The sequence below is a fragment of the Lactuca virosa genome, chromosome 7 (assembly GCF_052849685.1).
Source record: "Lactuca virosa cultivar CGN04683 chromosome 7, Lactuca_virosa_CGN04683_v6, whole genome shotgun sequence".
Classification (NCBI taxonomy): Eukaryota; Viridiplantae; Streptophyta; class Magnoliopsida; order Asterales; family Asteraceae; genus Lactuca; species Lactuca virosa.
This window is the reverse complement of record NC_136432.1, coordinates 39,920,335-39,924,888: the sequence shown is the minus strand read 5'-3', so window position 1 is coordinate 39,924,888 and position 4,554 is coordinate 39,920,335. Positions and strand designations below refer to the sequence as shown.

General features: G+C 29.6%; 1 pseudogene; it reads left to right on the top strand.

Moving 5' to 3' along the window:
- The first annotated feature begins 1,543 nt into the window (after positions 1-1,543).
- LOC145126565 (sufE-like protein 1, chloroplastic/mitochondrial) lies at positions 1,544-2,551 on the top strand (annotated as a pseudogene).
- Positions 2,552-4,554: the final 2,003 nt, after the last annotated feature.

Sequence of the window (4,554 nt, the reverse complement as noted above, 5' to 3'; positions counted from 1 at the left end):
TCTATCTTAATTCCCTAATATTTATCTCTCTTCTCTATATTTCTTCTCGTCCAAAAATATAACCTAAGATCTCACCACCACTATCGGATCGCACCACCACCTAACCACCGCCACGACTAAGACCTCAACATCCGTTATCTCTTCTTTATATCTCTCACTTCTATGTATATGTTGTTTACTAAATGACAAGACTTCACCACCACCATCTAATGCTTAGGTACAACAAGAAAGAGGAAGAGCGAAAATGAAACAAGATTCAGAATCCTTTCTGATGTCGTTGGAACAGCTGGGTCGTTACCCTGAAATCGCACCTCCAAAACCTCTCTTATCTCGCCGAAAACATCGCCGCCTCTCCTGAAACCACCACTCTCCCTCTGCCACCGAAACCTATAAAATCAAAATATCTAGAGATTTCTTAAAACCCATAGAACCAAAATATCGAAAAGAAGCGACAAACGCATTTTGTGTTTGATTTATGGAATATTTTCAGGAAGATTTCTGGAACATATTTTGATTTCAAGTTTTATACATGGCTTTTGATTCTGATTCTAGTTTGGTTCTGATTTTGTAAAGAGTGGTAGGGGTGGTGGTTGATGGTAATGACCAAAGATAAACGATGGAGGGTTGAATGAAGGTGTTGTTGGAGGTAGACCGTGGTGGTTGAACGAGGATTGAAGGAGGTGATGGTTTTCCAACATTATGGTTTTGTAGGAGTTTATTGTTTTCCGGGGTTGGGAAAGGAAGGAGGTTATCCGGTTGTGGGTGATGGCTATTGAGATATAGAGATGTAGGGTTATTTTTTAGATAGAGAATACAATATACAAAATAGAAATAGCTGTAGGAGAGATTTATAGAAATTAGAAGTAAATTGTTGGATTTTTTTTAATTTACAAATAATTATAAAATAATTAAAATAATGAAAAAGGAAATTTATAAGGGCATTATTATCTTTTTATATTTTTTAGGGACAAAAAACGAAACAAAATAAAACGTTAGGGAATGTCCGAGTGCAAAAAAACGTTAAGGACCAAACATGAAATTTTTGCAAACCACAGGAACCATTTCAGTAATTTGTTCTAGAAAATATTATTTCTATAAATAATAATTTTCCAATTAAATACAAGTATTGATTATATTTATTAATAATCAAATTACTTTAATAAATAATCAATAAGTAGTAACTTGCTATAAAATGTTACCATATATGATCATATGTCATTAACAAATATCACTTTATAATGACTCTTGAGCATAACGATCTTTCACTTCTCACCACCGTTCATACACTTAATCTTTTTTTGGATTTAATAACAAAACCGTGGTTTGGTTGCTGAGGGATTCTCGCAACAATAGGTATTGGAATTTAATGACACATTCATTCGTGATGTCAAACATGTCATTCGTATTTCTCTTAGCATCGTCATATCTCGACAGTGGCCCATCCACCAATTGGATGTTAAAAAAAGTTTCCTTCATGGTGACCTTTCTGAAGAAGTTTACATGAAACAATTACCTGCCCATTTTCATTCCACATACCCCAATAATGTGTGTTTCTTGCAAAAGGCACTCTATTGTCTTAAACAAGCACCACGAGCATGGTACTGATATTTTTCTTTCTTTATCACTTACATTGTTTTCACTAGAGTGCGCACATATTGACATGTCAAAAAAGTTGATTTTGAATTTTTAGTCATTTTTTATGTCTTAAAGGTTAAATTCTTCATATTTCATCTTTATGTTTATTTTTGTTAAAAATTTGTATCGTTCATCTTCATCCATCACACTTTTATCATTTCCCCTATAAAAACTCGAAGATCATCTTCAACCTCCACCATATCTTCTTCGTCATTTAGATCAACGTCAACATCCATATCATCTCCATCCTTCATGTCGTCATCATCTTTCATACTTTTATCATTTCCCCTAAAAAATACCCACTCTCGAAATCATTTACCATTCAATCCACACACACCAAACCATGTTCACCTAAACTATCCTTACAAACTGTATGCAATCCTTAATTCTTCGAAGGACTACCTCAAAAGCTTTAAGAAATTGCAAAAGTATTCTGATCCATAGAAGACCTAAAATCTAAATACGAACAACTCTTATTCTATGATAAAAACCTTAAACCTCTGGATGTCCGATTCAAAATTGATGAGAATAAAGTCAAATTTTGTGTTTCTTAGGTCTGGTTAAGTGCTTATTTTGATGATCATCATAAAAAGAGTGTCATCTTTGAAGACCATCTCATTCTTTAAAATCAACAAATTGTTAACTGCTTTATTGGTTCAAGATCAATATGGTTCCACTATAAAAAAAATATCATTCGTATTTTTACAAAAGTTATTATGCTTTTGGGTTTGCAATAAACTTTGTCACTTTGTCTCCTTCAAATGGGTACGTAGAGAAGTTTGAGTTAATGCAAAAATAGGCATTGATGTTGTATGTTAAAGTTGAAAAAGGAATTGAATCAAGAACATAGATGGTTGAAAACTCCAAAACGATATATAATTTTACTAAGTTGTTTTCATCGGTTTATTGTAGTTAAAACCATCGATTACATTTTGGTTGGTGTTGGATAGGCGACATGTGGCAGCGGTGGTCAATGCTTAATGCTTGAATGTTCTTCCAAGACATATACTTTATTTGGACTTCATCTTCGTATTTTTGTTGATGTATAATAATAATAATAATAATAATAATAAATTTAGATTTGAAATGACTCACATGGACGTCATGTCATGTCAACGCCATGTGAACCAAATGTCATGTCATGACTTTTCATTTTGGGGATATTGTCATATTTAACCAATAAAACTTTGAAGTTTAAAGAACCATACCAAATTCTAAAAAAAATAAAATAAAATAAAATAAAATTCTTAAAATATTCAATGAATATTATATTATATCTATACTAAAAAGGAAAATCAATGGCCTAAATTTGTTGGTCAATAGGACTTTATTCTTTAAATTCCTTGGAATGTCCTTTTTTCTGCTCAAAATTGTTTCTCCTCTTAAGAGAAAAAAAAATTCTTTAATATTTTTGTACACTTTTGTCACTACTCCACCCTCTCTTCCTCATGTTTTTCTTGCCTTCACATCGTCCTCCTTATGTTGTTCATTATTTGGATAAAATCGAATTGTCCAATTGGACAATTTGGTTTGGATATTCGAATTTTTTGATTGGGTTTAAACAAAACTGAATTATTATTTCAAACTTCGGATTGATTTTGGTTTATAAAATAAGAACCGAATTGTCCAAAAAAATAGAATAACAATTTATTATTTATTTATTTTTAATATATATCGATAATTATTTATTAATTTATTTTTTCAAATAGATTCAAATAGTATCACTTAATAAAAAACTTTAATATGTATTTTCTCTTAAAAGATTTTATCTATAAAATATTAAACGATATATATATATATATATATATATATATATATATATATATATATATATATATATATATATATATATATATATATATATTAGTAGTTTTTTTATAAATTTTAAACCACTACTAAATAATTTGTTTTTTTCCTTCTATAAAATTGACTAATATTCTAATTATATGTGGATTTAAAATGTTTCGATTTATGAAAACTGAATTATAAAATCGATCCAACTGAATTGTAATTTGGTTGGGTTGGATTTTAATTTAATTTGAACTATTCGGATCTATCTTTTGAAAACTGAAATCAAGTTGAATTCATTGGATTGGCGGATCGAACCAATCAATTCAAACGAACACCCATACTCCCGCTTGCAAATTTGGTTTAACACTTAATTTTACAGCTTGGCTTAACTAAAATATATAACACAACAACAATTGAAAATCTCTTAAATGCAGCAGCACCAATTGAAAATCACCCACGAATTATCACCCCAAGTATACTTGAGTACTTTAATGTATATGAATCGTGTATTATTTCAACGACTCATATTAAATTTTATTAAAATTCGACGACTAGAATTATATTAACAGCATCATATTTTCTCTAACCTCAATTTAATATTGTAAATTTATGATTTATACCTTTCTAACGTTGACTTCAAATTTAATGTACACTAGATGCCTAGAAAAGATCTAACCTAAGCCCAATGCTAATATTGTTACAATAAATTGTAAAGATCAATAATTCCAAATACGGCCATAGATGATGTCCTAGAATTCAGTTGGAATTCGATTAAGTTTATGCAGTTTAATAAATATTAAATTTATTATAAAGCATGATATTTCCTATGAAAATATGATTTTTGGCGGACTATGTAAATGAATAGATATAGATATTTGTAATCTATTTATGTAATATTTAATGTGCATGCATTCCACTTGAAGGAAACTTAGGACACGTTCAACATTGCGAGAAAATAACTTACCAATCGTAATCATGATTTACGCATTTTTTTTCCCCAACATTTCGATAGATTAATCACAGCAAAACTTTATAAACATACAAACCTATCATTACCTATATTATTTTAATTTATTACTTATATATGATATGATATTGGTTTATAAACTAGTTATGTATATAAATTAA